We start from the raw sequence: 13892 nt of genomic DNA on the forward strand, positions 1-13892 counted from the left end.
GGAGTAAGCAGCGCTAACGAGGGAGCCCAACAGATCAAAGTGGCTTAACTGAGTAACAGTTCATTGCCCAGGCAGGCTTCCTGCGTTTTGTTGCCTTCCAACATTTTGTAGCTATGCCATCTGGAGGCCCCAGAGGCAAAGAAAGCAAGAACGGGAGCATTATACATTTATACATATATATTTAAACACTAACCTGGAAGCAGCTTAGAACCATGGGTCTGGGGCGCCTAGGTGGCTCAGTTGGTTAAACGGCTGCCTTCAGCCCAGGTCATGATCTCAGGGTCCTGGGATCAAGTCCCCTTGTTGAGCTCCCTGCTCAGTGGAGTCTGCTTCTCCCTCGCTCTGCTGCTCTCTTGCTTGTGCACTCTCTCAAATGAATAAAATCTTAAAAAAAAAGAAAAGAACCATGGGTCCCAGCTGGGTGCCAAGGTGTCCCAGGTCACTGTAGAGAACTCACTGGGGTTTCCCAGGATATTTTAAATTTTAGGGAAACACAGATATCACTGTTGGGCATAGCACCAACTACTATTGTTTGGACCTATTTAGCAAATGGGACAGTTAGGTATTTCTTACCCAGTTGTGCTTAGGGGCACTGTGAAAAGCTGATCGTGGTGCTTCGGATGCTCTAACCAAGAAACTGGGAACATGTGGCTTACAAATCACTTCCACTCTCTTCCGTTGGCCAGAAAAAAGTTACATGACACCTAACTGCAGAGGAGGCTGGGAAATTGTCTTCCCCTCATTGTGAGCACATGCATTGCTTCAGCCACAACCTGTCCAGATCACTATGTCCTTTCATTCTCCCCCACACAGTGCATACCTTCTTTTCCTAAGGGAGGCAATCCAAAGCCTGTTGATCAGTGTTTCCACCTGCAAGTTCAGGGTCTCTGGGTTAGAAGCTTGAGTACATGGGAGCAGCAGGTCAATTTGTGGGCTTCACAGAAGGATGATTGGGTGTTCACTTAGTTTTTGTCTTGGGGACCCCAAATGTCAGTGTCTGTCAGTCATCCTTGGAGCAGTGTAATTTCTCCAGAAGGATCTATAGTTTTCCAGAGAGGGAGCTAATCTGCCAGGGGCTATACAGCTGTCTTTGTGGACTAGGTGGGAGAAAGCATGGTAGGATGGGAGTTGGAGTTCACCCCCACTTAGACTGCCACTTAATCTGTTTTCAGCCTGACATCTTATCTCATCACCCTCTTCCAGGGCCAGGGACCCAATTTAAAAGCCTCTCAGGTTCCACTTGGTGAAAGATTATACTTCAGTTTTCTGTGGGGGTTATGGAGGGATAGATAATCACCACTCAAAGTAGGAGTGGCATTGTGGGCTTGAACTGCTCTTTACGCATATTTTCAAGCACTATTTTTTTAGCCCCCCAATTTCCTTCCCACTTCCAGAGTATCTGATGCCTCCACCTCCCAAATGTTTGTAGGTTTCATCAGTACCCTTTGAAAGAAGGCAGTCATGCCTTTTTTTTTTCTGTGCTGTCAATAAAAGTTCCTCTAAACAGTATGTGTCTTCATACAATATTGTTTGGGGTTACATGTGTTTCTTAATTTTTTATAAAAGATAAAATTCACATCACAAAATTTCACCTCTTTTTTCAGCTTTGTAGAGGTAAAATCGACAAAATTGTAAGATATTTAAAGCATACAAAGTGATGATTTGTTATGCATATACATTGTGAAATGATCCCCCCGCCACTGAGTTAATTCACACATCCGTCCCTTTATATATTTACCTTTTTTTGATGGGAAATTTAAGTTCTCTTAGAAAATGTCCATTATACAATATGATGTTATCAACTATACTCATCATGTTATACATTGGGTCCTCAGAACTTATCTTATAACTGAGTTTGTACCTACCTCTCCCTATTTCTCCCCACCCCCAACCCCTGGCAACCACTTTTCTACTCTGCTTCTATGAGTCTTTTTTTTTTTTCCTTTTTAAGATTTTATTTATTTTTGAGAGAGAGCACGAGCAGAGGGAAAAGTGGGCTTCCCGCTGAGCAGGGAGCCAGATGCGGGACTTGATACCAGGACCTTGGGGTCATGACCCGAGCCGAAGGCAGACGCTTAACAGACTGAGCCACCAAGTCACCCAACTTTTCTTTTTTTAGATTCCATATATGGTGCCACACAGTATTTGTCCTTTTCTGACCGGCTTATTTCACTTAACATAATGCCCTTGTTTCATCCATGTTGTTGCAAATGGCAATTTCCTTTTCTAAGGCTGAAAGATACTTACATGCGCGCGCATGTGTTTTCTTTATCCATTCATCTGTTGATGAATAATGATGATGATACCTTGGCTATCATGAATAATGCTGCAAAACTTCATTTTTTTGAAGTGTACAATTTAGTGGTTTTAGTATAGTCACAAAGATGTGCAACTATCACCACAATATAATTTAAGAATATTTTTCATCTCCCCCAAAATAAATTCCATACCTATTAGCCATCACTTCCGACTCCTCCCTTCCCCATCCATATAACCACTAATCTATTTTCTGTCTCTGGACATTTCATATAAATAGAGCGCCCCTAGGTGGCTCAGTCAGTTAAGTGTCTGTCTTGGGCTCAGGTCATGATCCTGAGTTCCGGGATGGAGTCCCGTGTCAGGGCATCTGCTTCTCCCTCTGCCCCTCACCCCACTTGTGCTGTCTCCCAAATAAATAAATAAAATCTTAAAAAAAAAAGAATCATACAATGAATGGTCTTTTGTGTCTGTTTTCTTTCAGTTAGCCTAATGTTTTCAAGATCTGTATTTATGTTGTAGCATGTATCAGTAGTTCATTCCTTTTTATGGCTGAATAATATTCCATTGTATGGATATACCACATCATAGCCATTCATTGTTTGATGGACATTGGATTGTTTCTTCTTTGGGCTATTATGAATAATGCTGCTATGAACATTTTGTGTACAAGGTTTTGTGTGGATGTATGTTTTCAGTTCTTTTTGGTATACCTGTGAGTGACAGATGAGTGACATGGCAACTCTGTTTATCATCTTAAAGAATTGCTGAACTGTTTCCTGAAGTGGCCCCACCACTTTACATCCCCACTGGCAATGTGTGAGAGTAAACTGGTCAAATCGATTTTTCACCTCTTTGTCATCACTTGTTATTGCCTATCTTTTTTATAACAACTGGTTACAAAAATCCTACTGGTTCCTCTTAATTTTTCTTAAATGGAGTTTGTTTTTTTGCTTCTTATGCCCTATGTTGTTTTGGATGATTTTCTAAACGAGAAGGCAGAATTCTCACCCCCTTAAAATTAGAAGCTCTGTAAATCTTGTTAAATTTTTTCAATCGGGCTGATAATATGCTATCAGTGGTGATGTCCTGCCCGGTTCTTCATCTGGAAATGTCCACAGGATGTTGACTGTCACTTTACTATTTTTTTTTTTTTGAAGATTTTATTTATTCATTTGAGACACAGAGATAGAGAGAGAGAGAGAAAGCATGAGCAGGGAGAGAGGCAGAGGGAGAGAGGCAGAGGGAGAGGGAGAAGCAGGCTCCTCGCTGAGCCAGGAGCCCAATGTGGGGCTCGATCCCAGACCCTGGGATCATGACCTGAGCGATCTGAGCCACCCAGGCGCCCCTGTCACTTTACTATTGAAATTGCACTGAAAAAATTATATTCTTGGAACATACACAAGTTCACAGAACATAAACTCAGAATACTTGAATTGTGGAATATTACATGCTGGCAAAAATCACTTTTTTCAATGCAATGAATTATATCATATCAAGTCCACTTAGCCAGTTGGCAGTAGTTCTGGATTATGCTGTTAGCATCAGGCTAAAACCCTGTGGCAAGTATTTTAATGAGTTAATCTTCTGAAACTAATAATACACTATATGTTAATGAACTGAATTTAAATAAAATTAAAAAAATAAATGAATTAATCTGAAATACTGTATTAAAAAGAGCACTCTTTAATACTTTATTACAAAATGCATAATTGTGCTAGATTGATAGATGTATTTAAAAACTTTCCCAAGCTCTAGCAATAACTAAAAACTGTAATGGAAAAAAATCCTTGGTGTGTCTGGGTGGCTCAGTCGGTTAAGCCATTGCCTTTGGCTCAGGCCATGATCTCAGGGGTCCTGGGATCGAGCCCCACGTCAGGCTCCCTGCTCAGCAGGGAGTCTGCTTCTCCCCGTCCCTCTGCCCCTCCCCCCGCTTGTGAGCACTCTCTCTGTCTCTCTCAAATAAATAAATAAAATCTTCTAAAAAATCCTCTTGACATTAGTGGCAAATTAACAAAACACAAATCTTTGTGTTTTGAGTGGGTACGTCTAGATATGGAACCAAGTACCTATGAATAGAAAACATAGTAAAAGATGTATTTCAAGTCAATAAAGGAAAGATGGATTCCATAAATGATGTAGGAAAAACTGGCTCGTAACTTGGAAAAAAACAAAGACCGATACCTATCTTACTATTGGGACCAAAATAAATTTGAGAAAGAGATATAGATGGGAGTGGGGGAAACATGAAGACCTGTGTTCTTCCTGTCTCCTCTGAAGTTGAAAATAGTATTGCCCACTTGGTATGTACCAAGTATGTACCGTGTGGTTGTGGATCTCACAGACTTTGGCCTTACCTTGGCTGTTTATTATCTGTCTTTCTCCCTCTGAGTAAGTCAGGAGTCTATAGGAATTTGGTAGCCAGCAAGCTCCTGTCTTGTGGCCTACTTTTGTACTGGACATACTTTTTCCTCTTTTAAAAATTAACTGTATTGAGATAGAATTTACATATAATAAGATGCACATTTAAATGTACCGCTTTATGAGTTCTGACAATGTCTCCCCTGACCTCACCCCAACAGAACACTGAAATTACCCCGGAAAATTCTCTCTTGCTCCTTTGCAGTCAATCTCAATCCCCTATTCTCTGCTCTGATACAGATCTAACGTAACAGCTAAAACTGTAAAACTTACATAATAAAATATGGGAGAAAAATTTCATGACCTTGAACTAGGCAAAGATTTATTAGGTGAGACACTAAAATCAGTAACTGTAAAAGAAAAAAAGATAAGTATTATCAAAATTAAAAATAAATGCTCTTGAGGTGCCTGGGTGGCTCAGTCGGTTAAGCATCCAACTCTTGATTTTGGCTCAGGTCATGATCTCAGGGTTGTGGGATCTAGCCCGGGGCTCTGTGCTCAGCAGGGAGTCTGCCTGAAGATTCTCTCCCTCTGCCCCTCCCCCCACTCGTGCTCATGTGCACTCGAGGTCTCTCTCAAATAAATCTTAAAATAAAAATAAAATAAATGCTCTTGACTATCAGTTTCTGGACAAGCATGTGTTGCATTTGGAAGTCATCACTCTGTCCCAACAAGAAATAAGTTGAGGAAACTGAAAGATAACTCTTTTTAGATACAGCAGAGAACTGAGATCACAAACGGCTGCCCCAAAGTTGAAGAGTCAGACAGGCAGATACAGAGACTCGTGCTATTGAAGTTGAAGCCCAAGAGCCCAAGAGCTGAAATCTCCATGGGCACCAGTAGCATCCACGGTAGGAAAACAAACTGTAAGCGATGAATTGCTGGAGGCTCACTCTGGATGTCTTTGAGTTAAAAACACCAGAGGCGCCCACCTTGGGTGAGGATACCCCCACACTTTCCTGAGTTTTCTCTCATACCTATGTTTTACATTCCCCATACGGAATGGGGACCCAGAAGGGCAGGGACTTTTATTTTTTTAATTGCATTTTTAATAGTGGATAACTTACAAGATTTAGAACTTAGAATTCAAAAAGTACAAAAGTACAAAAGGTTATGCAGTGTAAAGTTTCTTTCTTATTCCTGCCCTTCAGGCACTCCTCAGTTCTCTGGCCTGGAGACAAATCATATGTTTATTACATTCCTCCAGAAGTTTCTCACACATACACTTTCTTCTCCCATATTTTCATGGTGGTCTGATTTAATCCCTACTCTATTTGGAGGCAGAATTGATCAACAGATTTGACATCTTCATAATTCTAAATCTTCCTGTCCAAAATCATGGTACCTTTCTAAATGTTCCAGTCTTTTGTGTTCCTGAGTAGTGCCTTAAAGCTAGAAAGTATTCATGAGGCACCTGGTTGCCTCAGTTGGTGGAGCATCTGACTCGATCTAGGGGTCATGAGTTCAAGCCCCATGCTGGGTGCAGAGATTACTAAAAAATAAATAAATAAATAAAGCTTGAAAGTGTTCCTCATATAATCTCACACATTTTTGTAGGCTCATATTCCCATGTGTTATCTATTTGCAGCTGTTGTGAACAATAAATCCCTTCCATGGACTGGGATGTTAGAAGGCTGCTGTGGAGGAGCAGTGTGGGCTGCCCCGAGACCCCTGTACATTAGCAATGATTATTTCTTCTCATGTAATCATAAGCAATAAGGGTGGTAACCTTATGACTTCAAATTCACTGATTTCTGCAAGAAGGTAGCTAATACTGTGTACCTAATATAGACCAGGCCTTATGCTGGCGTTTTTGTTTCGTTTTGAATATTTAATGATTTTTTATTTTAGAGAGAGAGAGCACATGTGTGGTGAGAGGAAAAGGAGAGAGGGAGAGGGAGGGAGTCCCAAGTGGACTCCCCGCTGAGCACGGAGCCTGATGCCGGCCTGGATACTACAACCCTGAGATCACGACTTGAGCCGAAATCAAGTCAGATGCTTAGCCAGCTGAGCCACCCAGGTGCCCCTATGCTGGTGTTTTAAATAAATTTATAATATGTATATAAAGCAGATGTTACTCTCCTCACTTTACAGATCAGGAAAAAAAAAAAATCAGAACTCCAAAGTCACAGAAGCAGTAAACTTTTGGACTCCAAACCATTATTTTGCACCACAACCCAGGAGCTGTAGTAGGGAGTGAGGTGACTGGCCATTGTTCACTATGAAATTTTCACTCTCTGTTCTAATTACATACCACTTAGATGTGTTTTATTAGGGAGATCAAACTCATCACAATGACTATTTCTTAGATGATGAAGGTAGTATACATTTTTACTAAGTGGTTAAGAAGAAATTAAGTAATTATCCAAATGATTTCTAGATTCCGTGTGTCATTTTTTTCATACTTTCACTATTGTTTTTCCCAAATTATCTCCTTTCAGCATTCCCATGAATGCAGCTGGCATGTTTTCAGATCCTTCAGTGATGTATTCATGGTACTGGATTTTACCCTGTATCAGAATGACGACAAATATAACAGATTAATTTCATATTCTAAATGATATACTCTTCTCATCATAGCAACAAATTTATCAGGTACACTATGGGAAACCTGGAAATCTAAGATGGAGGCCCTGTCCTCCGTGAACTTCTAGTCAACCTCGGGGCATGATCCACAAAGTACAGATAGAATGTTGATAATAGGTGTTAGATCACAGTATAATAATAGGAGAAATGTCACAGGAAGCGATCAAGCAATTTCTAAGTAAATTATATGGAAAAGTTTAGTAATGTAATGATCTCAGAAGAGATGGAAGAAGATGGAGAAAAGGGCCCCCTTGCAGGGTATTATCTGTTTTAATCCTTCCAGTAGCTTCATGACATAGCATCATTACCTCTTTGACCCCTGAAGAGGCAGAGCCTGTTCAGCAAATGTAAATACAATGGCAGTCTAATAGTTTGTCCTCGAATCAAGCCCAGGTTCTTTCAATATATGTTGAACATTCACTTAGGAGTGCGGGAGGGAAGGGTTCATTTAGTGAGGGTTTTTCATTTTTCTTTCTACTTCAAGGCAGTCTACTAAGTGGAACTAATTTACATTTTCAAGGTTTTTTAAAAGGGGTCTTATGTGGAGACAGGAGTTACCTGATACCACTTACTTTCTTAATGTATTCCAGTGATGGCTTAGCACCCGGTATAGATTTATGGAGGGACTATTTGCCTGGGGGTGGGGGTCACTCAACAAATTAATATGCATAGGAGCTGGGATTTGAACTCTTGACTAGAAAGCCCCAGCTCTTTCCTGTTCTTAAAGAGGCAAAGAACCTGGAAAGGGGTTAAAAGCTGTAACCCAAAGTTTAAAAGTTCAAAGTTGAAGATGAATACTAACATAAAAATGTTGATAATATGGTAAATTAAGGTACAGCATACAGGTCATATGGAAACTCTTTGTACTAACTTTGTGAATTTTCTGTAAATCAAAAACTATTCTAAAAGAAAAGTGTATTTTTCAGAAGGGGAAGAGATGAGAAAAAAAAAATAAGTAGACGAGAGAGAAACTAGGCCAATTCACTAGTTACTGAAAACAAAACTGTCATTAGGTCCACTCTGTTAGAAGGAGGCATTCGGGACCCCAGCACAGTGGCTTCTTGTCGTCAGCTGTGATCGTGGGAGGGCTAGATCCGATTTCAACAACAGGGACAAAGAGGCTCCACAGTGGGAACTTAAAATCATTCAGCTCTTCTCAGCTTCCTGGAAAGAGCCCAGCTCAGCACTCCAAGAGTTGGACTGGGAAAAACACCAAGCTCCAACGGCTGCCAGAGGAGCAATTTATTTCTTTGAATTGGGAAATGATGATAAAGCCAGGAGTTTAGAAGTGTGATACCACTTTTTCCCTCTAAAACTAAAATAATGCCCCTGGGTAACCCTGAATAACCACGTGGTGTAAGGTGGGAAAGTATCACAGCACAGGACAAGGGGATGGGCTTCTTCCCGTGGATCTAAGGCCATGGCTCTAAGAAGACACCAACCTAGGGCCTGGAAGAGCCATGGCACGAATATATGCCCCCCCAGCATGTACTCAACGATATTCATCTAGTGTTTACGTTGGCTCAGACACTATTCTAGATGCTGAGGGTACATCAGAAAACAAAATGCACGGACGTTACTGCCTTCATGGAGGTTACATTCTCACAGGAGGGAGATGGGCAATAAATATAAGTGAATTACAGTATACATTATGTTAAAAGGTGATAACTGCTGAGGATAAAAGTAAGATAAGGAGGACCAAGAATGAAGGGGGATTGCAGGCACACCTGCGTGGCTCAGTCGGTTAAGCATCAGACTCTTGGTTTCTGCTCAGGTCGTGAGCTTGGGGTTGTGATCTCAGGGTCATGGGATCGAGTCCCTCAACGGGCTCCGCACTGAGTGTAGAGGCTGCTTGTCCTCTCCCCACCTTCCCCTGGCTTGCATGCACACGCACTCACATGCATGTTCTCTCTCTCCCAAAATAAATAAATAAAATCTTTAAAAAAAGAATGAAGAGGGATTGCAATTTAAAATAGGGCCATTTTGGGGCGCTTGGGTGGCTTAGTTGGTTAAGCAACTGCCTTCGGCTCAGGTCATGATCCTGGAGTCCCGGGATCGAGTCCCACATCGGGCTCCCTGCTCAGGAGGGAGTCTGCTTCTCCCTCTGACCCTCCTCTCTCTCATGCTCTCTCTCATTCTCTCTCTCTCAAATAAATAAAACCTTAAAAATAAAATAAAATAAAATAAAATAGGACCATTTTAAAAGTTGCTTCATTCAAAAGGTAGTTTTTAACAAAGTCCTACAGGGAATGAGCGAATTAAGGAAGCAGTTACAGAGGGACAGAGGGAAGTGGGGAGGGATTGGGCAGAGTGAGCAAGGGGGTAAACACTAAGAAATGAAATTAGAGAGGTAATGGAGGTCAGATCATGTACAGCCTTATAAGTTTTTGTTTTTTTTTAAAGATTTTATTTATTCATTTGAGACACAGAGATACAGAGAGAGAGAGAGCATGAGCAGTGGGAGAGGCAGAGAGAGAGGGAGAAGCAGACTCCCCGCTGAGCCAGGAGCCCGATGCGGTACTCGATCCCAGGACCCTGGGATCATGACCTGAGCTGAAGGCAGACGCTTAACCATCTGAGCCACCCAGGCGCCCCAGCCTTATAAGTTTTATTCTATGTGAAATGGGGGAGTTTTGCAGGGATTTGAGCCGAAGAATTACATGGTTTGATTTATGCTTTAAAAGATCACTCTGGCAGCTGTTTTGGGAATGGTCTGTTGGGGCATAAAGTCAGGAGGTCAGACAGGGTCTCCTGCAACATCCAGGCTAGACCAGATGGCAGTCTGGACCAGGGTGGTAGCAGCAGAGGTGGGAGAGCTGCTCAGATTCTGCGGGTAGTTTGAAGGTTGAGATACCAGAATTTCCCAACAGATGAGATGTGGGTAGGAGAGAAAGAAAGGAATCAAAGATGATTTCAAGGTTTTTGGATTGAGCAACTAGGAGGATAGAATTGCCGTAACTGAGATGGTGAGGTCTGTATATGGAATGGGTTTGGCAGGAAAGATCAAGACATATTTCGTTTTTGACGTGTTGAGTCAAAGATGTGTATTACACATCCAAGTGCAGCTGTTGAGCGGCCGAATGCCCAGGGGAGAGACCCAGGCTGGAGACAGACATTTAGGAGCTGTCAGCATGTGGAGGATATTTAAAGCCAAGAGCCTGACTGAGCTAAGTAAGGGATAGGCAGACTTGGGTAGAGAAGAAAGGAAGCCCAGTGAGCCCACTCCTGTCCCTTGGGACACTCTATTATTAATTTAGAGAGCAGAAAAGAAGCTGGCAGAGGAGGACAAATCTGCGAGGAAAACCAAGAGCCACGGGAAGAAAGTGTACCGAGGAGAGCGTGATCACCTCTGTCCGATACTCGCCACAGCCAATCAAAGCCAAGAACTGACCCCTGCAGTTCACAGCAGGAGGACATCGTCAACCTTGACAAAGGCAATTTGGTAGAATGGCAAGAGTGTAAAAGCCTGATATGTGGGTTTGAGAAAGAATGGAACAAGAGGAACTGCAGACGGTGCGTGTGAACAACTCTGGGATTTTGTTCTAGAAGGGGGAGCTGTGAGATACACCTGTATTTGCAGTGCAGGTGAAACCTATAGTGTGGAGAGGGAATGCGATCTCGTGTGCAACGGGGACAGGGGCTCTGGAGCCTATTACCTCTACGACCCATTTCAGCAAGTCTTTCAGAGCCTTCTGGCGGACCTCTCCTTGCCAGTGGGTGACGATGAACCCTTCCATGCGGAGCTGCTGATAGATAATATTCTCTGGGGTGGGCCTGTGAACAGGAGGACACATTTAGGTGACAGGGTCCAGGGAGGTGGCCGTGGTGAAAACACAGTAGCAGTACAAGTCACGACACTGTTCTAGATTTCTCCACTCGTTTCTGATCCATGGGGCTGTCCACAAATCAACATGGCCTCTGTGGTAGGCAGAATCTTGGTCCCCAAAGATGGCCGTATCTGAACTCCCAGAACCTGTGAATGTCTTTCCTTACGTGGCAAAAGGGACTTTTCAGGTATGATCAAGTTAAGAGCCTTTAGCTGAAGAGATTATTGTGTATTATTCAGGTGGGCCCAATATAATGACAAGGGCCCTTGTAAGGAGGCAGAAAAGTCAGAGGCAGGAAAAAACGTGTGATGATGGAAGCACAGATCAGAGTGAGAGAGAGAGAGACACTGGAAGACCCTGCTGCTGGCTTTGTGGATGGAGGAAGGGACACGAGCCAGGGGATGCAGGCAGCCTCTAGAAGCTGAAAAAGGCAAGTTAACAGCTTCTCCTTTTGAGCCTTCGGCAAGAATTCAGCCCTGCTCACCCCCTGTAGACTTTTGATCTCTGGAACTATTAGACAATGAATCTGTGTTGTTGTAGCCACTGAACTTGAGATAATTTGTCACAGCAGCAATCGGACTGACCCACCCTCAGAGCCCTTATCCAGGCCAGGCAGCCAGGGAATGTTCAGCCTTCACATGCCAGGAACAAGACCCACCAAAAACGTCCCAAACAGTTCTATGGAACAGAAAGAGGTCCTGAAGATAACCTGTGGAAGTGTTTCTGGGCTACTCAGGCTTAAATACCCTGATATTCCTGATACTTCGCATGTTGTATTCTTTTTTTATGTCTTACTTCGCATGTTTTGTTCTTTTTTTATGGCAGTCATTCTATGGCATAGCCCTATCTCCTGTTCTCTTCTCAAAGCAGATATAAAAAAAGCTAATGTCCACCTCTGGCCCAAGAGCTAAGAGAGAATGATCAAGAGGCTCAGCAACTCCACCTCACCATTTCGGGGTACCAGGAGTTGGCCCAAACAGTGGTCTCACAACTCAGTGTGGATGAGAATCACACAAAGGGCTTGTGGAAAGAGGACGTTGGCCCCTCCCCCAATTCCTGACTGTGGATATGGAGTGGGTCCCAAGAATCTGTACTTCTAACAAGTTCTCAGGAGATGATGATGCTGCTGGTCCTGGGCCCACACTTGGAGAACCACCAGCCTAGAAAAAGCCCCAGGCTACCCTGCGGCCTATTAAGAAGATGGTACTCTATCTACTGTGTGAGAGAGAAAAGGTTGTGTTGGTTGCCTGGCTTGTTTCCTCAAGCATCCTAAGGGACCAGAAACTGAGGGAATGACCCATGAGCATAGTGTGAAAAGTTCCAGGAAGGGGCGCCTGGGTGGCTCGGTCGTTGGGCGTCTGCCTTCGGCTCGGGTCATGGTCACAGGGTCCTGGGGTCGAGCCCCGCATTGGGCTCCCTGCTCAGCCAGGAGCCTGCTTCTCCCTCTCCCACTCCACCTGCTTGTGTTCCCTCTCTTGCTGTCTCTCTCTCTCTCTGTGTCAAATAAATAAATAAGAATTAAAAAAAAAAAAAGAAAAATTCCAGGAAGTCAGGTGAAAATGCTCAGGAAGAAGAGCAAGGTGACTGGCAGAATTTATTTGCGACATCCTTGGTGACTGGCATCACTTAAGCTGAAAGTTCCCACTCACTACTTTGAAGAAAGTCACAGGAGCAGTCAGAAAAATAGGGCTTTGTCCTAAACCAAAACAAACTAATGCAAGATGAGTGAGATGTGAGGGTGACACAGGAGAGTGGCACATCCAGTTGCGGGGCTGCTCTTGCAGAAAGACTGCTTCTTCAGAAGATCCACACCAACCATATTTCTTTTTAAGTTAAAGACTGGAATCCTCATATCCTCATCCTGGAAGAGGATGAAATACTATTTCTGGGCTTATCTACTCTGATGGGAATACAGTTTCTTTATTGGGAGCAATAAGAATGTGGCATTTTAGCATAGAGGAAGGGAGGGAAAAATAAAACAAGACAAAACCAGAGAGGGAGACAAACCATAAGAGACTCTTAATCATAGGAAACAAACTGAGGGTTGCTGGAGATGCGGTAACTGGGTGATGGGCATTAAGGAGGGCTCTTGATGGAATGAGCACTGGGTGTTGTATACAACTGATGAATCACTGAACTCTACCTCTGAAACTAATAATACACTATATGTTAATTAATTGAATTTATATTTTAGAAAAGTTGGGGCGCCTGTTTGGCTCAGTTGGTTAAGTGTCTGCCTTCAGCTCAGGTCATGATCTCAGGGTCCTGGGATTGAGCCCCATGTCGGGCTCCCTGCTCAGCAGGGAGTCTGCTTCTCCCTCTCCCTCTGCCTCATTCCCCCTTCACATGCTCTGTCTCTGAAATAAATAAATAAATAAATAAAATCTTAAAAAAATAAAATAAAATATAGTTAAAACCCATCAAAGAAAAAAAAATGTGGCATTTTAATGTGGCATTAAAGCCGGGGAAAATAATTAATTACCCCTGACCTATCCTAACAATGAAATATGTCAGAATTTCTGGAGATCCGAGGCAGGGCAGAATCTCATCTAAAATGGATGGACAAAGCCAGCTGATGTCCTCAAAGACCTATCTGAGCAGCTGAACTTCCAAACGCTAATTGCTAAAAAGGCTAGATCAAGTTACTGGATCCAAAATATTTGGCTGTACCTAATTGGACTATGGTCAAGAAAATGCATCCTGGAGCTTTGCTCAATGCGCAGACAGAAGATTTCCCATGATTCTAGCTTAGCATCAGTTAGGAAAATATAGGAGAAAAAAGTCCTGAACAATAAGACTGCC

The 13892-nt window shown here is 42.8% G+C and overlaps 1 non-coding gene across 5 annotated transcripts in view; it reads right to left on the bottom strand.

Moving 5' to 3' along the window:
- LOC102732979 (uncharacterized) overlaps window positions 1-13886 on the bottom strand; it is a 31927-nt gene extending 18041 nt beyond the window's left edge. For 4 of the 5 annotated variants that reach the window (XR_014140120.1, XR_014140118.1, XR_014140117.1 and 1 more), the window contains exons 1-2: window positions 10920-13886; window positions 194-7187 (exon numbers count right to left, since the gene is read on the bottom strand). This is a non-coding gene — a transcript (uncharacterized LOC102732979). The remainder of the gene's footprint in view (window positions 1-193; window positions 7188-10919) is intronic. The other variant, XR_014140121.1, reaches the window with a different exon arrangement.
- Between the last annotated feature and the right edge of the window lie 6 nt (window positions 13887-13892).

This window comes from Leptonychotes weddellii, chromosome 14, assembly GCF_054177405.1.
Source record: "Leptonychotes weddellii isolate Sample4059 chromosome 14, ASM5417740v2, whole genome shotgun sequence".
NCBI lineage: Eukaryota > Metazoa > Chordata > Mammalia > Carnivora > Phocidae > Leptonychotes > Leptonychotes weddellii.